Source organism: Doryrhamphus excisus, chromosome 1, assembly GCF_030265055.1.
Source record: "Doryrhamphus excisus isolate RoL2022-K1 chromosome 1, RoL_Dexc_1.0, whole genome shotgun sequence".
NCBI classification, from domain to species: Eukaryota; Metazoa; Chordata; class Actinopteri; order Syngnathiformes; family Syngnathidae; genus Doryrhamphus; species Doryrhamphus excisus.
Genome location: NC_080466.1, coordinates 42,216,810 through 42,242,209, shown reverse-complemented (window position 1 = coordinate 42,242,209; position 25,400 = coordinate 42,216,810). Strand labels below are relative to the sequence as shown.

Here is a 25,400-nt window from a genome sequence, read left to right as displayed (position 1 = left end):
CGGTACTTGAAAGTCGGCACTGAGCCAAATGTAATAAGTGTCAATAGAACCGCTCTATGATTTATGGTTCAGTCAAGTCTGAATGGGTTGATTTGACAAGTCTTCGGTAAAATTGATCAATTGTTGAATTACTGCAGATTCTGTTTGGACGTCAACAAGCAAGCTGCTGTTCAACTCCGCTCGAAAAAAAAAAAAATAGCCAGGTAAGTCACTTGCTGACACTGTGAACACTGAGGAAGGATGGATTGCAAGGTGTGTACGATTCCAATAATGCCTTGCATGCTGCCACTTCCATATTATTTGATTATCATTCATAGTGGCGATGCAATCGTTGACAGTCTGATTGGATTCTGGTTGCTCGGTTGTCAGGATACAGCTTTTCTTCAAATGATAAATCTTGTCACATTTTAATCTTGTGAAATGTGGTCCATATGTAAATAAACACAGGGTTAAAAAATGACTTTCCCTGAGGTCATTTCCTTTTAGGTGTGAATGTGAGTGTGAATGGTTGTTAGTCTATATCAGAGTGTATCTCGCCTCTTGACTCTATACCACAGTATAGAAAATGTTTGGTTTGATGGGTCGATGTCGTTTATTATCCTATTGAAGCAAAGCAAGATAAAAAAAAAGTATATTCTGGCAACAAATGATTACTATCCAAATCCCCCTGAATGGCGCTTAATAACCTCTACTAGAAGACGTAATGACTCATCGACTGTGAGTTGACAGAAAGTCAGGCCAAGATTACCAGCAATGGTGATAAAATCTTCCCATTTTGTCATTTGTCGCTTGGAAAGCCATTCAATTTCTCTCTGTGGGTCTGAGGTCACTAGATAATTGATTTCTCTCTGACCATTCCTGGCTGCTCCGCTGATTCAGAGAGTTCTTAATGATCTGGTGCCGACAGGGGTGGCCAAATGAAACATCCCTACTGAGACTATCATTCTGCAATACATAAACTGGTGTTGGGTTGCGATGACTGAGTCGAGATATGGGAGAGGATGACACAGCAACGGACACGAGGAATGCCGTGGTCCACTTTGAGGAATCACCACTCTTTTGGATGATGATATTTAAATGAATATTTCAGTGTCATCCATCGCAGTATCGAATTTCTGTTATCACTCCCGGGGTATCTTGCATTTCTTCAGAAGCTAATTTATTAATAAATGATCACTGTTTTGTGGTTGACTATTATTATTCTACTATGAATGAAAATATTTTGAATGGGCACAAAACATTGAGATGTTAAGAGCCGTAAGATTTTGCCTTTTTAAGTTTAAAATAAATAATGGTTAGCTGTCGTGGGTTCCTAGCTGTAGAACAATTGAACAATAAGATAAACAATGAATAATACGAGTATAAAGGTGACTATAGGCGCATTATTTCATGATGTTAGGAAGTTATAAGCAGGTTTTCTATGATATAACTACAAAAATATTCATTGCATTGAATCCTATATCACGGAATTCAATGAATGCATTGTTGAAAAGAACAATTCCAAACTGAAACGTATAACATGTTTGGTAAACGCTGAAGACTTTGAGCAGCGGTAAATCTAATTGGCTGATCTCAGATAAGAGTTCCATTAGCTGATCTTGATTAGATGTGAAGATCCGGCTACACTGAGAGGTTTCCATGGTGATAGTATCTGCTTCAAAAATATCGAGCTGGACAGTGAGTCAGCTCAGGGAGCTTACCTAGACTCTGACCTGGTCTTATATTTTATGGTTGACAAACGGTGTAGTTTTCGAGCCAAAGAGGGACCGCACATTTAATGGATGAAAATGTGTATTATTGTGGTGTTAGTACTACTGTAAAACTGCATTGAATTATACTGATACAGTATATGACTGATACTTTTTACCTTTTATGTAGATAAACTGTATTCATTATTTACTCCTGTCATGGACCACATTGTTAATGCAACACCACTGGGATGCTATACTATAAGGTTACAGGTTTATTATGTACATTTAGATTTGAAATTTACATTTCAAATCTGAACAAAATAGAAGAAACGTTAACTAAATATTCGAAATATATCTGGTAAAAAGGTGTGATTTTTAAAAGTGTGACATTTTTAGGTAATTGGTTATTATCTAAAAATGTCATCCAATACTTCTCTACAAGAGAGGAGAAATATGATCTCAGGGAAGAACTAAATTTCAAACACTTATATGCTAGGACTAGGTTAAAAAGCCATAGCATTTAAAAAAATTAAACAAATTTCAAAAATTTCAAAAATTTCAAAAATTTCAAAAATTTTAAAAATTTTAAAAATTTTAAAAATTTTAAAAATTTTAAAAATGTAATTTTTTTTAAATTAAAACAATTTAAAAAACTATATTAGGAAAGCAGGAAGTGAACAAATGTAACAGTTACTGATTGTAAAAGTACCATGTCTATGTCTATGTCTTTCAGACATGTGGAACTGTGAACTGATTATGTGATGCATTCAATTGTAATCTGATGCATGCTCAAATGAAATTAAACCATTACCATTACATTTGACACCCCATACTTTGTTCCTTTTGCAAATGAGCAGAATGTCCCAAACAGGTATTCTAATGGCTGTGATTTATGTTCACTTCATTCTTGAATGCAATTCACTTCCCTAAACGAATCCATCCTTAATCCAGTTTAGTTTAGTTCAATGTTACCCTCCCTACAACTCCTCCCAATAAAACCTGCTCATTCTGGAGCTGCACGGAGAATAACGTCGCCGCCACTTTATTCGGGGGCAGGGGAGGCGCTTTAACCCGGTCACGACGTGGGGAAGTTGCGCACCGCTTTTTCTGCGTTGCCATGGGGTTTTTCTAAAAACCTATTGACTACGACAGGGTCCCCGCTTTTATTTGAGTCTGCCTTTGTGGAGGCGGAGGAAGAAACTGCTGTTACTTTTTTTTTTCCTCCTTCTTCCACAGACTGGGGGAGCGTCACAAGCAGCATCCACAGGAGGAGGAGGGGAGGTTGGTCCACGGCACAGACCCACTCACTGCGAGCAGCGCGCAACGCACTGCACATCCATCTGTTCTGCTTCGCTTTGGGGATTTTAGCCAACTTTGGGAGCGCTGACTTGACTTGCACCTTAAGGTGAGTTGCAAAAAATATGATTTTCCAAAGAGAATATGTATGAACAAGCCATTTTCTCACTAATAACTTAGTTGTTGCACTTTCTACCTGCTGTGGCTCTGCCAGTATTTAGCACCTGTTTGGTTTATCTAGTAGCCATATGTAAAAGTAGAAAATAACTAAAACCAGATAGTGAATTGTTGTTAATCATTTCATTTAAATTCAAATATTTTGCATAGTAAAATTGATGTGAGCTGAAATGATAATCATCTGTCCCTGTGGAGCGCCATCACTCTTATTTATAGTCCTCGTAATACAACAATGATCCCTTTCCCACTAGCTGTTAATGAGTAGCAGAAAGTAATATTGTTGAATATTGTATTTCATGGGGTGAATATCATGCACTAACAAGTTTAAGCAGATTTGTTAAGATTTGTTTGGTAAGCAAGAAGAAGAAATGTCCGAGGCTCCACATCCCCTGCAATGCTGCTGGTGTAAATGTGAGTGATGAGACCTGAGCGAGTGTGATTAAAAACACATTACAGAAGACCGGTTGTTACTTATAGCTTTGTGTAATTGATGGGGGTTGCGTGCGGAGCCGTTGATGAATTTATAGACCAGATGCATCTCACGTGGTTAACACAGTGAATCCCTCGGTATGAATATTTACAACAAATGCTAATTCCTCACAACGTGTGGAACTGGTGTACAATCTGATTTTCAGTGTTTCTTCTTACTGATGATGTTGTAGGGGAAAAGCAATATAATGTAGCAAGTAGCGTTGTCAAAGATTAAAAATGCAGATTAATCACAGTTGTTGAATTAATTAATCATGATTAATCACCATTAGCAACTATGTCTGAAATGTGTTCGTTTTGACTGTATTATTGTAATGGTAATGGTAATGGTTTTATTTCATTTGAACATGCATCAGATTACAATTGAATGCATCACATAATCAGTTCACAGTTCCACATGTCCAAAAGGAGTAGGAAGAAGCAAAGCTTATTAAATCCTACCCCTCTATCTGGTAGTTTTGCAATCAGTAACTGTTACATTTGTTCACTCCCTGCTTTCCATAATGACAGAATTATATATACTGCATGTATTAACAGAAATTAAATTATATGCCAGTCAAAAAAAATCTATTCTTTTAACACAGCAGAACATTTGAATCACACATTCAACTGTTATTATGCGCAATGATGAGTTGCATTCAAAGACATCATGTGCTTTAAAATTATTTTTTTTCCAGCATACTTACATGTAGCAAATTTTCACATCCGAATTAAGAGTGTTCTCATATATAGACCCTGTGAATGTCAGAGTGACATTAATTAATGTCATCATCCCAAGCTGTTCCTCAGCCGGAGCAGATGCTAGTTATGGTCCCACCAAATACACACCAACACCCTCAGACAATAATTCCCAGGTAAGTCGCCTGAATCTCATTTCTAGGCCAAAGACCAGAGCTCGTAATGGCCTGTGTCATCACACACGGTCCCCAGTTTCTCAGTATTCAGGGAACCGGTGCTTTGTGTCCAGAAGTAGGTCGAATGCTTCTCACCAAACAATTTGAGCAAGAGCCAGTAATTGGACAAGCAAAGTGTTGACCATCTCCCATGTCAGCCAGTCCCTAGCCTCTTAATATGCAGCTCCAACCTGATGCATTTCATGGACCTTTTTCATGCTTTTAATCAGTTAGATCACAAAATGCAGCAAACAGGACTTCCTTTGTAATCGGAGAAAGCCTGGTTTTTCATATCTAAGCTGTTGGTGCACTGGGTTGAATGTGAATGCGTATGAAATATTTCCTCTAATGTCAGGAAAACATTGCATTAGAGAACTATCTTCCTCCGACATCGGTGAGGTTTTTCCGCACTGTTGCATCACAGGAGCTCTTTCATCTGCAGCGAAATGCACACAAAGACACAGACAGGAGTGTTCCAAACACACCTTACTGTCTTTTGCTTTTGTGATTTGCACAATCCGGCTCCCTCTGAAGGTGGTTGTGCATTGACGATATTTGGATAAATGCAGGCTTCACCTGTTCAAATAAGAAGCATACAACAGATACACCTGTTAGACCTTGATTACTGTTGTGTTCGAAAGTATAGCAGAATAAAGAATGAGTGAAACACACAGATTCCCTTCTCAAGTGGCAGATTGCACTGTGTCTACAAAGCTTGTAACAGTACGTGTGTGGATGTGGATGGTCCACTTACTTGTAAGACAGGGATTTGCATCTGTCATTGCCATGGCGACCCTACCTTAGTAGTCTATGATACTTGTTACGACTCACATATAAGCAACCTTGAACAATTTCACCGTGGATATTTTGTTATATTGAGTTTTGTTACTATTTATCACTTTAAGGGGGCGATATATCCGATGAACAAAAAGAGACCCACACTTGGCCCGTTTCGGTTCTCGCAGTCACAATAGCCGTAAGTGCCGTAGGAAGCCAGTACGCCCATCTTGCAATCAAAGTGAACGGGCTGCATGAGTTTCATACGATGCTCACGCATCATGTACATCCCGGGCGAGTGAAAAGTACGACAGCCGTACATGAAGCGTACTTCGCATGCACGAGTCTTACACCGCACTCACGATCTAAAAGCTACCAATTATTTTACCAATTATTTTACATGCTCCATTAGTACAAAACACTTATAATCGCTTTGACATCACTACTTCCTCTACGTGCTGGCTACTGCCAACAAATTTCCCAAAAAATGTGCAGCATCAGGACGTAATTCCTGTTAAAGAGTTTTTGAAGAAAAAATGCCTCTGTATTATTACATTTATTTATAAGCTATGATCATTAATCATCTATGTATGTTACAATAATCTCACTATAACGGTGCCTTATTCAACACCGCATTTTATAAATCAATATACAGCTTATATAAAAACTGAGTGCTGTTATCTTATTCAAGACAGAATGAAGGACGATGTTATTATGTTGTCATCTCACATTAGATGATAGAAGTGGTGTTGAGTGTGCATCTCTTATCTACATCAGTAATGTCATTCGTTGCTATGGTGTGTGTTGAACAGAATCAGAAGTATCTCTGAAATATGAGATGGCTTTTCAAGATTAAAAACATAATATGCCGCCACGGGTGAGCAGGAGTTATTTGAGCTATCATACTAATATTACATTATGTGCCCTCGTTATCAGCCTGTCAAAGACTATAGTAAGGTCAAAAAATGAATGAAATAAAAAAATATGTCTTGATGCAACGATGCTATTTAAAATTCATGAAAAGACGATGGTACTGAAAGCTGGGGGTTTGGAGATGTTAAAAGTATTTCTGATGATTGGAAGGCATATCAGGTGACAGGTGGTGCCTATCAAATAGCTCGGCCATAATTGAAGTTCAGCTCATGCTTTGGCGCTATGAGTGACGAGCCGTGCAGTGCACCCCGCCGCAGGCTGGGGGTACCTGAACACCTCACAATATTTGAAGCGGGTTTTCATGATAATCACCAACCAAACCACGACTGCAGAGGCATACTTTGGTCGGTGTGCTCTGGAAGTATGTTTGGTGAGATGAAATATCATAATATGAGTGGTCGACCTAGAAGGGTGTCAGAAAAAGGTAGAATATTCAAGGTGCTCTTTTTTTTTGCCTTATTTACCACATTGCTGTATAATTGGGGGCACTCTGTGAATGTGATCAATGGCTGCATGCAATACATGCAGAATTGATCAGTGGCGTTCCTAGTGAAGGACAAACTGGCAATGAGTTCAATGTTATTTCACATGTTCAGCGCTTTGTGTCCCAGTAGAAGCGTAGAAGGTTGGTGGTTGGTTGTGTAAATGTGCATGTACACCTGCCTGAGGGTATTTTTGGTGTGTGATTGTCCTTCTCTGGATGTTTTTTTAGAGCATGTTTTTTTGTACTGCTTGCTACACAGCTTGCCACGTTAAAATGAAATAATAATTCTTATAGATTTCCTCTACATGTGCATGTTACCCATACCTCGGGCTTATTTTATATTCTTACTGTTCAGACTTAAAACAATGGCATGACAGCACTGGACATTCATCCAGCCCTGAAATGTAATTCTAATGTAAAAAAAACCCAAAACAAAACATTGGTGTGCACAACCAGAGGATTCTCCGAGGAACAACAAACATGACAGCTATGCCCAGATGAGTACGAAGTTGTAGCCCTAAAGTCACTGGTAAGGCCAGACGATTTCCATTTCAATTGCAGGTTCGCTTTGGGACAAGTCATGCATACAGCAGTAAGGCGAACAAAGAGCTTTTAAATAAAAGTGACAAATGTAAAGAATAGAACTGAGGAGCACAATATTACTGGCTTTGTGTTCCGTGAAGGGTATTGTGTATGGCTTCATGGATAAGGTTCCAGAAGGACCCTAGGGACCAGGGAGAGAAGGGCACCCACGATGAGGGAGGACACATGTGACAGGCAGGGGCAAGAAGGACGGACTCGGACAGAATTGAAACGCCTCAAATTGTCCTCTCGGTCTTCTGATGAAATTGCTTACACTCTCCCAGAGACGATACAAAAATTAACATTTTTGAAACATTTGATGAATTCATCCCTCGCCACATCACGATTTCACTCTCCTACGGTTTTCAAAAATACAGTTACTAGTCAGAAATATGCATATTTCAACAAATTATATGACAAAATAAAGCAGTTTCAAAAATCAAAATGGTTACATTAACTAAAATACAAATATAAGCCTTTAAGAAGACACATTCAAAATGTGAATGTAATATTCTACACTGGTCACTAGGTGTCAGTATTTCGAGACACATGTGATCACCTTGATCACCTGTTTAAAAATAAAAATAAAAATGTCATATTGTTGCCAGATCCCAGTGCCATAACGCTACACAACAATATTCCCATTACCAAATTACCAAACATTGCAAGGCTTTTCGGTTTCTAGTCTGTTTGTGCTATTTTGCTTTTTCCAAAACACCCATTATACCTGATTCAATTCACACTCGATCCAGTCCTGGCAGCTGAAGCAAGAGGAAAACAAAACAAAACAACGCACTGGCCTCTTCGCAAACAGTTAGCCAAGTCGTCTCCTGGTGCCAACTTAAAAAAAACAAGTGTGTGTTATTTCTCTCTCTGTGTTGGGATTGTTGTTTTATTTGGATATCCATGGATATCCGGCCTGTTGGGTCCAAGGTCTTTTAATAAAAGCTTTTTTCTGTGGTGTTCTTCTGTGGAACGGTGTCACTTTTAGTGGAATGATCGGATTGTGTTTTTTTCTTGCAGTCGTTCTTCCAACTACACCTGGAACTGTTGTGCCTTACAGTTTTCTGGGCACACATTTTGTGTTTTCCTATGTTTTATACTGGTCCCGGGTTGTCTTCTATGACACATGGAGCCTATTTTGGGGGTGTACTTCTGACGGACTACACCCATCAGTAACATGTCACAATTTATAAACTGCTATTGTATGGATTGTGTCATATGTCTGAGTTATTGTATTCTTGAGGGGCCGTGACAATGGGTCTTCAAGGAGGTGTGTCGTAGGTGTCTGTACGACAAGGTCAGTTGTATGCCCACAGGCTTCCCCAAGGACCTCATTAGTCCACGTGGGGCTCTCACGGGTGCTGTAAGTGGATGGCTGGGAGCACTAAGCCGGCACACACCCGTTGATTTGGTGTGAACACGTGTACCCTGGTATCTGTTCTGCATAGTACCTGTTTATTTTCCCAATGAGATCTTCGGGTCGAACATAGCAAGTAAAGATTAGAGAGCATGTCAAGCTTGATTAGAATGAAACCAAAAGGCTGACCAGCTGTGTAGCCAATTTGTTAATTGGGCTAACACCTGAACCAAATCGGCAATCTGTTTTTTGTTTTCTGCAACAGCAGTCCTATTTACTCATTTAATTGATTTGCGAAATCATGAACAACAGTTGATCTAATCCCTTCATCCCAGTGGGGAAGAGAGGATTGTGTAAAGCTAACAATATAAACCTGCTTGTCAGGCTCTGCGGCAGAATGCTGACCATTTGGTGCACTATTGCAGTATGCTCCCAGTTCACTGCAGAGCTTTTTACATGCTAAATTATCTCCTTGAACTTTCCTTAAGCACTTTTTCAATATCAGATAAGCATCTAGAAACCTTAGGAAAACATCTTTAAGTATCCCCAACTAAGAGCCAAACTTCATCTTGTAGCTTGGTCGGTGTAATCCGCCCTACATCGGGCAATTGATGAATGAAGCGGTCGTGCCAAGCTGGGCCAGATCCAAATTCATTCATGTACTTAGCGGAGAGCCTCTTCATTTTTACGAGTGTAACAGGTCATTGGCCATGAACTACGACAGACTAGTGTGACCTAATTAGTATGGAACTGGAAAATTCTTTTTCCAGGGGGGTGGAAACAAGGATTTTTATGGCATCATTGAGGTCGTTTGATGAAATATTTGTTGTTTACATGGACTTCTGATTAGTCTTAGAGTGTGTTCACACTTGTAGTCCAGTACTCAGGATGACACATTTCTAAACAATACTTGGTGCTCAATTTAGTGCTGTCTGGTTTGTATTTAGGGCTGCACGGTGGTCGAGTGGTTAGCACGCAGGCCTCACAGCTAGGAGACCCAAGTTCAATTCCACTTTTGGACATCTCTGCGTGGAGTTTGCATGTTCTCCTCGGTTTTCTCCGGGTACTCCGGTTTCCTCCCACATTCCAAAAACATGCTAGGTTAATTGGCAACTCCAAATTGTCCATAGGTATGAATGTGAGTGTGAATGGTTGTTTGTCTATATGTGCCCTGTGATTAGCTGCCGACCAGTCCAGGGTTCATCCCGCCTCTCGCCTGAAGACAGCTGGGATAGACTCCAGCACCCCCCGCGGCCCTCGTGAGGATAAGCGGTAGAAAATGAATGAATGAATGAATGAATGGTTTGCATTTACACGGAATAATATGCATATATTTGCACCTGTGATCTAGGTTACATAAGCTCGTAGGGAGATTTGACAAAGATGATATAAAATGCATCAATTTATCATAAAGATTTCAGGATTGTGATGTTGTCACCGAACTGTAATGAGTGTGTATGCTTCTACATTTCTTATTTTTTGGATAATTTTCACTCAGCTTCCCATTGGAGGTGGCTATGCATCACGGTTACTCTCGCATTCGATCACATCCTATCCAGTGTTCTGGCCCCGTTGGGGCACTCAGCGTTCACTCTTGCCTGGCTCAGGGCGAGGGTCGACTGACAGGCATATTGAGACCCATCTCTCAGGGGGTCTCAGTACCCCTGTTTGTTCCAGTCTTGTTGGTCCTGAACTGCTTTCACACCAAACAAACTGCACTTAGCAAAGCAAACACAAACCATTTTGACTGGGCTAAAAACGACAAGGTTGTTTTGAATTCATTGGCTTTTTCTATTGAGCATGGTTGCGGAAGCAAAACATAAAAAGAAGCCTCAACTTATTCTGTTCTGCTGGTTTGTCAGTGATCATCATTGCATTTGTGTGATTTGTCAGATATATCTAGACTCTGCAACCCTTCTGGAATCTCCTCGTTCTGTTCTGAATTTAGACTTGAAAGTGCAGAAGGAAAACATTTTGTTGATTCCAGTTATTTACTATTTAAGATTGGTTTTGTTAATATGAATATGAACAGAACATGAAACATCTTTTTCATGTACACTAATACCGTAGGGTTGATCTGCATTGATCGTTAAGAGTTTTTTCCCTTGTTTTGAGCTTTTCTTTGAACAGTTTGAAACATTTTCATTGTGCAAACATTGCCAATTTGAAAAGGCTTAAAGGCTTGAAGTGTTGGCTTTGAACAAACAAAAACAGATCAATCGAGGTGATTCAAGTGGAAACGGACTTTTGATATTTTCAGCTTCAGCCTGGAAACACTCCAATCAATCTTTGTGTGGGTTTGTTATGTGTCGATGCTTCCTTCAGTGTGGATTTCTTCTGACCCTTGGAGTTCCAGGACGTGTGCCACCGGCCTGGGGCAGTGTGTCATCTTCCTGGCACGGACGGACGGCAGGGCGCTGAGCTCCACACCTCCTCGAAATACTTCTGTGGAAAGTTTGGTGTCACATTTGCATTTAAATTGACTTCATGGGTCTGTGATTGACTGCTTGAAATGAGTGACAGAGCTGTGACAATGACTTTGCCTGTAATTCTCTTACATGATAAAAGAAGCTGAATATTCAGTGAACGGTCAAACTTTGTTTCTTTGCACGGTCAAGCAATGTTCGACAACTTTTCTCAGCACTGCAGATTATGTTTTGCTCCGTTGTGCATGACTGCATTGCTGCTGAACTCTTAATTGTACAAAGAATCTAAGAACATGAATTTTCGAAACATTTGTGATTTTTTTTTGTCAATGCTTGCTAAACTTTGTGAGGATGTACTCACGTCGGGACCATGGTATCACGCTTGGGCTAACTTCATGGCCTTGTGCGAGTACGCCCTCGGACAACGCTGTTACCAAAGGTGACTAGTTGACTGCAGTGCTTATGATCCCTTTGGAATCGTATAGCCAACATTTATTAGTGACTATATGGGTCATCCAGAAACTGGAAGGTTGGTGGTCCGGTCCTTGCTCCCTCCACCCAGTGACTGTCGTTATGCCACTGGGTAAGACACTTCACCCACTTTGCCTCCAGTGTTGCCCACACTGGTGTATAAATATGAATCAATGTTTGGTTTGGTTGCAGAGGCTGTAGGCGGGAATTGGCAGCCCCGTTTACATCAGACTGTACCAGGGCGACTGCAACTCCTGATGTACTATATTACCACCACCAGTGTGTGACTGAGGAGTGAATGAATAATGGGTTCCCTTTATTGTGAAGTGCTTTGGGTGCCTTGAAAAGCACTATACAAATCGAATCCTGTCAGAGCAGACGTGAAGTCTTTTTACCAGAGTGTAGTATTTCACAGCAATTACATTCCACAGCTTTGTACATACTACATTGTAAGTAAACTACATAATCCCGGCGTTACTGAGTTTTACTTGTTTGTTGGTTCGTTAATGTTGCTAAAATCATATTAAATGTCAGATTCCAGCTTCCCTAATGAGTTTTTCTAAGACCAGTAGTTTTATGTTCTGTTCTAGAAATTATTTTTGTCTCAAAAATTTTGAGAGGACATCTGTATTTTGATTGTCGCAGTATTTTATTAAACATTTCGGGAGAAGTTTACCCGATCTGGAAATCCACTGACCATGTGAGTCGAGCCAAGCCACCTTACCAAGACAGAGACAAGGTTGGTGAAATCGGAGCCTCGTCTCATCAGCCCGATCCGAACTAATTCACTTCCCTTGGAATGAACAACATATGGTTTTACGTGTTTTGATCCTGATATATATATCAATGTCAATATCTATATATCCAATGTCACTGGAAAGGTAGTAACACCTGTTCAATGTGACACTGATGTCACCTCTGTAATTTATTCTTTTTAAAAAAACAGCAAAGTGTCTGCAGACTCAGCAGGGAGCACAATAAATAATTAGGGGCATGGCGTTCTTGGAGTGACAGTCTGTCTCAGAAGGAGAAATAATTGATGCGGTTATGTTCAGCCTGTCACCTTTAACAGTCGCTAAGTTCATGGCTGTCTGCCCTCCACAATAACAAGCAAATTCTTACCTGTTCTTTAAAAAAAAACATCTTACACCTCAGTAATCCCTACTCCGCACTTGCCACAGCTGAGGTTTGCACACTGCGTTATGGAATTGTGATTATGCTCTTCAGGGTGAGAAGAGGGGTGAAGGCAAATCATGAAGGTCTGTTCACAGGTTTCACTCCCCACGGGTGTGTATTCTTGTTGAGCTGGTGCTTTATAGGCTGTTTCGGTATGCCGCGTCGTATAACTCACCTGCCTTTGAAACATTGGGATCATATCCATGAGCAGAAAAAGGTCCCTCGCTCCCCAAAGCAAAGTTACAGATGGCCGTACCGCTTCCTGTGGTTCAGCAGTGGAGGAGGTTGGAGGCTTTGAAGGTGAAAGATCCGACTCTGCTGTTTAGTGCCCAATGTCATTAAAACTAGACGAAGGCCTCTTTATCACTTGGGCCCCTATTTTTCTTTTACCACCTGCAGTGTAGGAGAATCTTAGCAGGGCTCCAAAGTGTGGCGGAAGCTTCACTATTAACCCTGCGTATTGTGTAATTTTGAGAAGGGCAGGCCAGGGCCCGACTCTTCAGCTCCTCATAATAGAACAGACCGCATTCCTTGGAGCAAACTTTGACATAGTTTATTGAACTGTCATGTAGACATGACAACACTTTTACAAAAGCCTCATTCATCATTGCTGTGTGGACTTAGTGTCTTCTTTTGGGACTGGGTTTAGTAAGGCAGCATGATTCCTATTTGCCACACTCCTGGTCAGTAAAGAATTATCTAATTAGAGGTAGAGTTGAACCTCGGTTATTAATCTGTTCTACAAGGTACAACTCAAGCCGAAACGTAGCTGGTCCCATAAGAAATAATGTAATTCAAAATTGTTAACATAAAATGTTTTTTTTATAGTTTTACAGTTATAATTTGACATGCACAAAACTATTCATAAATGACCAATGAATTCAACATCTGCTGGTCTGACAAACAAGGAAACTCCATTGCGATCCAACCTACTTTTTTGGGGGGGACAATTTTGGGGGAATTTTGCCCATCATTCACAATCCTTATGTGAAACATGAACACTTATTTATTTCCCTTTTCTATGCATTTTAGTGCAAAAAAACAAGTTAATATGAGCTAGCCAACAATGGACATCAGGGAAATACCTATTTTTTACGCTAAAACACTCACAAAAAACAAAAAAAGTACAGACAGTGTCCCATTTGCAAAACTGACTTATATATTAACCAAGCAATATTGATATTTTTGATACTTTTTTGAACATGAAGAACTATTTTTACCTGACGGACTAACACAACGTGTCGCTAACCACTAGTCTCAGTGTCATTCACAGACAGAAGAGCATAATAATAATATTATAATGCCCAGGAAAGGGAACAAAATATGTGTTCATGCTTCAAATAAGAATTGTGAATGGGCAAAATTTAAAAAAAAAAGTGCAGTTTCCCATACTCATTAGCAAGTAATGCTCAACATACTCACAAAATTATGCACAATGTAGCACTTGAAAATTGAGGCTGGAATTTCACAAGCAGAATTAGCTTTAATGTGCTCATGTGGTCAAGGTTGAATATGGAAAATGTTGTTTTCTCATAGTAAGAGATAAAAGCAAAAAAAAAAAAAAATCCAGCATGTTAAAGAGCATGCTGAGGAACACTCACGGTAGTTTTCCCGGACACTAGAATCTCTGGTACCCAGAATGCACACCACAGCAAGTGCACAGCCATCATCATTAGTGCTATACTGCTTTGGACACTAATGGCCGTCCCTGTTCTGCTGCCTCGACACATTCAGAGAACTCATCTGAGACTTCATGGTGTGAACACATGAAATCATTCAGAAGAAGGGCATCCGCAGTTCATGTCCTGCTTTGCTGTGTAACAGACATGGAACTTTACACCTTGGTAGCGACAGCCACTTTAAACCACTCTTGAATCAACAAAGGACGCTAATTGGACAATTTGTCCTCGTTTATCTTCATTTAAATGCAGCAAAACATGGCATTCCAATATTGAGTCGAGGAGGTGGGGGGTGGGAAGAGACCAGAGGAAGTGGTGTTGAACTGGGGGATGGGCTTGGTAAAATTGATGGGCTTTGGATGTGGAGTCAGTAGGCTCTGAATTGCGTTTTAGATTTGAAATAGCCTCATCAGCACATTTGGAATAAAATATTTCAGCATCAAAATGTGCAAAGTTAAATGTCTGCAAAGAGAAAGATGTATTACCTCATTTCCTTTGGAAGATGTTAAAATGCAATATTTGAAAAATCGGTAAAGGGTCAGCACAGTGCACATTTATCACATTTGTTTATTATTCAGACAATGTTAAACGATTCCATGACCATCTTTTTACAATTATATACAAAGTCGAGGATACGGACTAACCTCATTTTATTTCAGTCGACACATTATAGATTTTCAGCCACCCAAATGAAGCCTCTATAGAGCCCGGAGTCATTTTGCTGGACCATTTTGGGGTGTTAGGTTCATTGGTCCCTCCTCCAAATGTACACTTTACAAATCAATATGTGTTGACTAATTGAACTCGTGTGTCTACTAGACCTTGTGGTACATTCACCTTTTATCAATGTTGGAATTAATTCAGTGTGCCTCCCTGTTGTCCTTGTCACGAGAAAAGCTAATTAATTCTCATTGCACACAAAATAACTAAAAAAGTGGGTTCATCCGGGGTTATCTTTTTTTCTACAAACTCATTTTGTAGAATTATACACAAACATTTTTATTTTATCATTCTAATTTTTGTGAAAAGGATATGCTGGTTCTATCCTTGATCCTCCTGTAATCATTCATCTTATTTCCACATTTCACCATTCTGTCTATGCTGTGTCCTACCTGATGCTGATCAATACCGCTATCATCCACGGAATTAGTCACCCATATAAGCTAGTGGACTCTTGTGAGGATAAGCGGCATAGAAGATGGATGGATGAGCAAGAGGTCAGAATATCTCATACTGGAGGCGGTTGGAGTCTGAATGAAATTGATTTAGTTTGATAAAAAGCAATATTTTGTCAAATTGTTGTCTTGCAGGAAAGACCTTCACATTTACCTCAGTGGGTAGCAACCAAAACTAACACATAAGGCATTTTAGAGTCTTACGCTAGTTTTGATCCAACTCACTGATTCCCATCTGTCTGTTGAAATGAGAAGTTGTGTCATGTTGCCTTCAATGAGCGTATTTTACAGCAATTTATAGCAATACTTACTTTTGGAATGACCACAGATGTTACCATGTACACTATAGATAGATTTTAACAACTTGACATGGTATTCAAGATTCGGATAAGGTTTTATCAGAAAAAATATACTGTTATTATATACAATCTACAAGTAGTCAATATGTGCATTGGCATATGTATAAATATGTCAATAAAGTGTGTTTAACTGGTTCCAGATCCAACCTCGAAAAATGAATTTCCGCGATATAGGATTCAATAATAATAAGTGGAATATTTTTGTAGTTCGAGCATATAAAAACTTTTTAAAGACTTTCTAACTGTGTTTTTTCATATTATTAGAGCCCTGTAGACATGAAACAACACCCCTATAGTTACCTTTATACTCCTATTCATCATTGTTTACACCACATTGCACACCTCGGCATCAGCAAGCTAACAAGTTAGCATCAAATTCATTTCTTCTGAATTGAAGAAGCCAAAATTTACCACTTCCACACATGGGCCTAGTCATGTCAGACATGCCATGGCTGTCTACCCTGATACAGCGACCATTTATTAATTATTTAATTTCTGAAAAATATTTTGAGGGGTGACTGTATGACAACCTCAGTTTCTATTTCCATTTCAAACACATTATTTATCCTCAATTTAAAAGACACAAAGAGCAGCATACGGAAATAAAAAGTAAGACAAGAACTAATGGAACATCAGAAAATAAAAATAAAAAAATAGTGCAATTAAAAAATGAAAAAAAAAAAGTTCTTTATCAATGAACTACATAGAAATTATATATTGCGTAAAGCTGTTAACCAATAACAGAACAAAACAACAGTTCCTCGGAAATCCTGTTGTCAATTGAGCCCACTGTGGTCCCCAAACTTCACAAAGTTGAAAACAGAGCGATCTTAAACGTCCTTTTAATGGAGCCTTTGAGGGAGGCACAGGAAGAGGAACAAACGCCCCTATTCAGATGTTTCCAAAATGGTAATGCTGCCGGCTCTTAATGCATTTATAAGGGTTCCCGTGTCATGACATGGAATAGACACATGAACTGATGGTGGCTGTGATCTGGGACTGCATTAAATCCAGACATGGTACATACCAGAAGAAATATGAAAACAAACTAGAGGATTTGCAGACATATGACCTCTGGTTCATGCATGCATTTTTTTGTCCCTGTGAATGTAGTACATGTTTTTAACTTTTATGTGTTGGTTCGAGGTTATGATCCATTGCAGACTTGGTGTTACCATAGCTGAAGTTTATGCTACATGGTTTACACTCCACATACCTGACTAGAAGAAAATGTAAACAAATAGTTTTTTGGTAAGAAGCAATGTTTTGATGCAGTTAAAGTTGTAGTGGACAAAACCTAAAACTATAAGAACTAAGTCATTGTGAGCACTCAATGTTTAATGCTCTGGTTATATGCTTGTAAATGTTATAAGTTTAAAATATCTTAGTTTCTGCAAGCAAAAGAGCAGGCAGCCTTTAGTGACAATAAGTAATTATTTGTTATAAGTCACTAGAGCTATACTGGTTTTTACTGGAATTGTGCTCTGCCACTTGAGGATACCCTATAGTTGCTCCATTGGATTCAGGTCTGAACATGTACATGACCACTCCATCACCCTCACCTTCAGCTTCGTCAGCAATGCATTCATCATCTTGGAGTTGTGTTTGGCTTGTTGTCATTTTGGGAAAACGCTGTGAGGCCCAGTTCCCGAAGGGAGGACATTATGCTCTGCTTCAAAATGTCACAGAACATGTTGGAATTGACCAATGACTCAATGAACCACTGTTCCAAAGCGCTGGTAGTACTCACGCAGCCCGAGACCATTCCACTACCACCACTACGCTGCAGCCATGACACAATTGGGACTCACTTGTGTTGCCAGACAATAATGACTGTGTGTTAAGTTATTTAAGTGGCTGGCAAATCTACGTTGCTATACAGGTTGTGCAGGACTAGTTGCACCACTTTACTGTGATACTGTGGTTTCTGGCCATTTTCAGGATTAGAGCATAGTATAAAGTATATGCTCTAGATAACTCTATACGCAATATAGAGAATCATTCACCCATATGATTTGTCTACTAGTAGAACTTAAGATAAGATAAGATATGCCTTTATTTGTCCCTCAGTGGGGAAATTTGCATTGCACAGCAGCAAGAGTACAGACTCAGTTGAGCAGTACAAAATACACAATATAAACAACCCAAGTATTAACAAAATCAACCGCTTTACCCAGAGTTATATACAAATACAGTATGCAGATAATATGAAACGAGATGACATATATGACCAGTCTATATACACTGAGATCTTGCCAGTGAGTTAATATGAGGCATTATAGAAATACTTCACATGGAACTTAATATATTGCATTTAGAGCAGAGGTAGGGAACCTATGGCTCGGGAGCCAGGTAGGGCTCTTTTGATGACTGTATCTGGCTCTCAAGCATTTACCACAATAAAAATGTATGTTTGCTAACATTTTAAAGTAAACATCACAGAAATCACTGTTAAAAATATTAAAAATCAACAACTTTCTTATGCATTTTAATTCGTAAATCTATTTTCTACTGCAATTCGGCCGACCATATCTATCTTTCCTGATGATATTTTCCAGGTCAAACACCAAAACTCGATTATTACTGGGTAATGCGTTAGTCTACCTCGGTCATTAAGATGTAAATGTAAACTTTCCTCCTTTAGTCAAATAGTCACCTAGCTAAAGCTGCAGAACCAAGCCTTCTGGCAAAGATGGCCAAAAGAATGAAATATACTGAGTACGGTGCAAAACCATGCAGCAGCAGAAGTTGCATTAATGGCAGCAAGTATTTGATTTATTATTAGACACTGCGCTGCTCACGAAAGTGTGCTGGCCACACCCCCTTGGCGTGGGGTAGTGTGCCTGGTCTACGTAATTAGAGCCCATTATATCTAAAACTGTTGGTCTTACATAAAAATGCACACATTTTATTGCATTCAATGTTTAAAAAAATGTATATGTCTCTCACAGATACACATTTTAAAATATCTGGTCTTCATGGCTCTCTTAGCCAAAAAGGTTCCCGACCCCTGATTTAGAGCCTTAATATTGCACAGAGAATGGAGTCTGGAGTAACTATACTGAATATATAAAACAAAGTATTGCACAGATGTACATGTCATTTTTTGTGCTGTTTCTTACAGAGATGGAAAGATACTGGTGTGAACGTGTAATTGATTAATAAGGGATACCCGCATGGTTGTATGGCTCCTGGTATTTAACTGATTGTGCCTGCAGGCTATTACAACTGACATGGACTAATTGGCTATCAAAAGATTCTCTGAGAACATTATAGTTAGAGGATTCCCATTAAATAAATTGTCTATCATGGTGAAAGGTTACTAAGTTTTATCATTAAATAAATCTAAGGATATCGATAACCTTGCAAAATATGATTCAACAATATGTAGGCCCACACATCTTGTTTAAAAAAAAAGATCTAAAACGTTGGCTTTATGTGACTATTGAATGGACATGAGAATAAAGGCATGAAAGGCTTGCCTTTTGATGACCTGTCTGCACAGACGTGGCCAAACCTCCACCCTGCACACACAAACGCACACAAACAATCAGTACATTGTCTCAGTTATCGGTGAGCCCTTCATCTCTTGCTGTGAGACGGATCCCAGCCACATTTTCCACCGCAGGATTAGCCGTGTTGTGCGACAGGCCTTTTTGCATGAGCGGTCCTGAAGGGTTGACCCCAAGATGTGGGTGGAAGCTCGCGACCAGAAGGACACTCCTTAAAAGGCATTTAGAGTCTTACTGCGTATTACGAGGGGGTGTGCAAGTGAATGGTCAGCTCAGCTTCTACTTTGTCATAAGTCCATAGGAGGAAAAAGCTTGTTTTCTGGAAATTAAACCTACTTGTTGCCGTAACAGGATTAGGGGGAACAAGTTGCCGCTGGCCTGAGTGTTTCCTCAAAAACCCTCTCTTTGACAGCCAAGTTTTTTTTTTTTGATGCAAATGATCAGCCTTCTAATTTTTGCTTCCGGGTACAATTTCTTAAAATTTCATTACAACAGTAACTGCAGTATCTTTAACCATGAGGTTATATTTTCATCAGTAGTCAGTAGTCATATTTTCATCAGTTCCTGGTCAAATACGGAGCAGAAACTTAAAGTTCCGCAAAATGTGCTTCATAATTTGACACAAGAGTTTTCATTTTGTGGCTTAAGCTTTATAACTTTTTATGCAAGACACCGTTTATTGCAAAATGTATATCATCTTATCATGATACATGATACACAAACACCAAAGGAGTCTGTGCCTTCCAGCTCCCAACAGTAGCGTGCATCTTGAAGTGCAACCAAAGCAGTTACCATGCCGACACTCTTTACTAAGAAACGATGCGTTTATCTTAATGAATTAATTTCCCAGCTCATGTTTGCCCCTGTATTCCCTGTCAGCTGTGTACACACTCCATATAGCCGTATAGGCTACAGCACGGGCTCTTCCTTGGCTGAAAGTGACCTGGGAAAATAGCTTATTGATTCGTGCTGGGTACACATGATTAACTCCACTTCTGAGCAGACAGGCTTTGTTTGCGGTTTTGGTCAGACTCTAGTATATTTCATGCACTACTTAGTCATAATTCATATTAATATAAAAATGCTTCCACCCTCGACCATCTCTGTGTGGAGTTTGCATGTTCTCCACGAGTTTTTGTGGGTTTCCTCCCACATTCCAAAAACATGCTAGTTTAATTATCGACTCCAAATTGTCCATAGGTATGAATGTGAGTGTGAATGGTCGTTTGTCTATATGTGCCCTGTGATTGGCTGCCGACCAGTCCAGGGTGTACCCCGCCTCTCACCAGAAGACAGCTGGGATAGGCTCCAGCACCCTCCTGACCCCTGTAAGGATAAGCGGTAGAAAATTAATGGATGAATGAATGGTTTGCATTTACATGGAATAATGACTTTGGTTAAGCATATGCATATATTTAGGGCTGCACGGTGTCCGAGTGGTTAGCACGCAGGCCTCACAGCTGGGAGACCCGAGTACAATTCCACCTTCGGCCATCTCTGTGTGGATGTTCTCCACAGTTTTCTCCGGGTACTCCGGTTTCCTCCCACATTCCAAAAACATGCTAGGTTAAATAGCGACTTCAAATTGTCCATAGGTATGAATGTGAGTGTGAATGGTTGTTTGTCTATATGTGCCATGTGATTGGCTGGCCACCAGTCCAGGTTGTACCCCACCTCTCGCCTGAAGACAGCTGGGATAGGCTCCAGCAATCCCCATGACACTCGTGAGGACAAGCAGTACAAAATGAATTAATGAATGAATGAATAAAAATGCTTTGATTTGAATGTTTGCATTCAAAATTTAGTATGCACTAATAAATGATGATCATTTGCACTTGTAGACTACAGAACAACATGTTCTCCACCACTTGAGATACTTGAGAAAGAGGTTGAAGCCAATCTCATGTATGACAAACACACATTCACATTATAATATACTGTATGACACGGTAGGTGCTGCTAGGAATGGATGGAGCAGACGGTTCCGTTCAGTAGGTGTGGTCATCAGGAGCGCAGATCAGTGCCATGATCGCTGAGTGCACCATCTGTGACGCCCTGCCGGTCTATAGACCGACTGAGAGAGATGGATAAGAGTGCGGTCTGTCTTATGGGCTCACAGGACTGGAGTGAGGATCCAGCCTTCACAATGCTGCCTTGTAAACACTCAACATGTGCTCAACTCAGCTGCAATACCAAACATGCACTACAACTGAACCGTTGCAGACTGTGTTCCTTGTGTCTTTTTTTAAAAGAGCTTATTTTTTTTAGTTCTGTGTTATCAACACAGCTCTGGAAGTAATTGAAGACACGATACGAGTGTCACAGATATGCAACATTGCACATTGCTCACAAAGTGCTGTGCTGGAGTTCTGCCTGTTTTTCATTTGCAGTCACACGGCATACAGAGGACCACTCACATTGAAGACATAATCCATCTTCTTAGGTCAAATAGTTTTGTAATTTCCAAACCTTGAACTTGCAGGTTTTTGTAGCAAAGTCAAGTCAGGTTAACATTTTTGCATCGCTGATCAGACTGAAGAATGAAACCATATTGGCTGCTACCATGGCAACTGGAAAACATATCCTGAGTGCTTTCATTTCAGATTGACTCAGAGTTCAGAGAATACTGTGGAATTAATGTTATCAGCCAAAGGCAGGTTGGCCCTTTTCGTTTTTATGTGCCAGGTTGGAGGCTTATTGGCGGTTCCTGACAGCCTGAGTAACAGACAACTTCTTGGTGGAATAGGCTGCATGCCCAACGCTCAATTAAAAGCCTCACACTGTGTGGACCCAGCACATTTGCCAGATGATGGGGAAGACGCGAAAGTGCTTTCAACCTCAGCAGTTTTCAGCAAAAGCTTCACTTGTGGACAAGTTGAAGGACTATTTGAAATATCACAGGATGACTTTCCGATTTATCGAGGCCTTGGACTGCGGGTGTGAGTACGTGTTCTCAAAACATGGCTTCTGGTCTGAATGGGTCTGTACTTATCGGGTTTTTCTGTGTTTGTTGTGTGAGCTTGAATGCCTGAGGAGGGGCAGCAGGTCAAGACAGCATTATTGTCATTGCACCACCGCAACGATGTGGTTGCAGAACTCCATCTTGTAGCAGTCTGATGTCATTTAGAGATTTCTGCTTGAGGGAGATAACAGGCATGTCATAAAAATAAAGATGTTGCAAACATGTAAGGCTATATTAAACCGTAAAAACACGGAACAGTGACTGCAACCATGTGGGCAGCAAACAGTTTTTAAGGATGTTACAATGTATTCAGGTTCTCCCTGACTTCTTATATGTATGGTACTTTGCCTGAAAGCTGCTTGAGATGCAGAAAGAGAGGAAAAGGTTTTCCCTTGGGACGGTGCCCGGGACAATGTCAGGTTTGGCGAGCCAAAACGCATAAACACTAAGCATTTCGGAACTGCCTGTCTCGGTATAGCCAACCATCTCTTGTTAATTCGTGTAAAGTTTATATAAGCCTTCTCCCTGTTTGTGTGCCCATACTTGCTGCTCCATCCATCCATGTGGTTTAATGAGTGCTTTTTGACCTTTAGCGTCTGACACTCGCACTTCAGAGGGTTGTGATGGATATAAACTTAAGACACAGTCTAGAAACAGAGTTTGTTTGTAATCCAAGGACCAACTGTTATATATAATTAATTTGGTGCCACAAAGATACATACATAATACAAACTATCCTTATTAATGTGTCCCAGGGAAATAACAGTCTTATTTGCACCTGCTCAACCAAGCCGTGGTTGGTTTTCCACAATGGTTATGACCCACATCAATATAATTCAAGCATGACCAGCCCCCTACTTCTCATTTCTGCCTTTCTTCTTGGTCAAACCCGAGTCTTAGACCAGTTCCGACCTCATACATCATCCAGACTGAGGGTACCCCTCCCCCCTCCTCCTTGTGCCATGGGAGAGAGGCGCCGCTTTTTCTTGTTCCTATCAACAGTCTCAGCACCCTGTTCGCCAAGCTTTCAGCTGTCATAGCCATGGAGTCAAGTTCCCTGGTCATCAGAATGAAACAATCCGGTCCTTTGAATTGAAAAATCGAAACCGCCCCATTGGTAAATTATTTCCCAACCCTCCCTTTTTGAAATTCCTTTTAGTGTACGACACATGGAAGTTGTGTGTTTCAGTAACAAACAAACACAAAGGATTGTAAACCATTATTGCATGGTCAATAGCTGATTGAAGTCTACTGCATTTGGAAATAATCTCAAGCAGATTTATACACAGCAGGTGATAGCAGCACTCACCTTCTAGACTTCGATTTTAATGAATTCACCTTTATAAAATGCTGTTTATTGATGCAGGTATTCAGGTACGGCTGCATGTTGTGTGACACAGAGAAAAGGGGTAGATGGAGATTGCATTCCACCACTCCTTTGTGGCCACCCTGTGAATAGCCTTTGCTCGGGGCTTTGGGGGATTGATTGCCAGAGGCTTAATGAGCGTCTTTACCAGGCGAGGGGCTTTGAGCAACATATGTGACCACGGAGCTTATATTCCTTCTTGTCCAGCCCGTACGACGCAACACAGGACTGTCCATTTTTCTACTCATACTTGCTATTTACACTGGATGTTATTGCCTTTCAAAGGATTATACGCTATCCTTATGCAGACCACAAAAAAGAATGATATCGAATGTTGTAAGTGCCATTTTTGCCACATTTCTGTCGCTGTTTTTATGTTTGTCTATGTGTTTTTTCTTTGAATGCAGCCAGAATGCTAACATGAAGTTTTAGTATTGAAAAAAAGTTGCATTGACGCTGAAGTAATTACTGGCATTGTACAATACTTAATTGAAACAAATGAAATTCAGATATTAAACAATATTTTTTGTATTAAGACACATTTTTCATATATATATTTTTTTAAGTATCACAGGTTTTCAGTTTCAGTTTTATTTTTGTCTGTTTCAACTTACTGGTCGTGTTTTGAACTGAATGGATCAGATTGGTTGAGCATACAAAAGCCGTTAATTTCTAAATATGAGGTTCAGGAAACAGGAAATGGCTGTGGCTATCATAGAAAACTACTGAGCTAATTACTGTAGTTAGCCTTTCCAACGTAGTTATTCTAATTTTAAGAAAGTGGTTCAACTACAAAGAAGCCAAAATATTACCACTTCCACATGGAATGAGAGTACAATCTTTTTCACAGAATACCAACGCCTGCTCAATGCTAGATGTTGTAGCTAATTTATGTCTGACCTTTCAATGGTATCCTCTGTTCCAGTCATTTGTTGACCATCTTCCACGAAAATAATATTTATTTTCACCAGTTAATCAGAACCCGATTTAATAAACATCACATGCTTACATAGCATGCCATGCTATTTGTAACACAAATGTTTGATACAGATGATACAGATTATTTTACCAGAAAGCGATTTTCAGCAACTTTTCAAGTAGGTTTTGCAATATTTATATTCACGTTTAGTGTCCAGTATAAACACTTGACTCTACAATCTAAATCATGACTGTTTGGTGTATAATCATTCCACTGGGTTTCTCTCAACAAAACCTCAGCTCGACCCGATGAAGTGACAAGAACTGAGCCACACATCCATCAGCTGTGACATGCAGCATATCCTCTGTAAAATTGTCCAGATGCTGCTCTAGAAGATGGCAGGAAATTCAAAGACGAGCCACAAACATCTCATTTTACAGGCAGTGCAAGCGTTTCAACACAACCAAGGATTTACATCCTTTTCAGTTGTGGTTGAAATCAGAAAATCTAGTATTGCTGACAGAAATACATTGCTCCTGGTTCTCATCAATAACGTCCTGCTGTGGAATTGATACATCATGATACAACTTGCCAGCATCAGTCAGGACAAGTGAATGAGCGGATGCAGAGATGCGAACGCTGTGCTTGCTCTCACTAAATATCATCCCCGTAT

General features: G+C 39.9%; 1 protein-coding gene across 11 annotated transcripts in view; it reads left to right on the top strand.

Moving 5' to 3' along the window:
* Nucleotides 1-2,771: 2,771 nt before the first annotated feature.
* Nucleotides 2,772-25,400, top strand: part of chl1b (cell adhesion molecule L1-like b) — a 60,846-nt gene continuing 38,217 nt past the window's right edge. For 4 of the 11 annotated variants that reach the window (XM_058087786.1, XM_058087777.1, XM_058087749.1 and 1 more), the window contains exon 1: nt 2,772-3,096. The gene's annotated coding sequence lies outside the window, so the exon portion shown is untranslated. Of the gene's footprint in view, nt 3,097-23,980; nt 24,145-25,400 lie in introns of those variants that run through there. The other 7 variants (XM_058087803.1, XM_058087848.1, XM_058087795.1 and 4 more) reach the window with 4 other exon arrangements.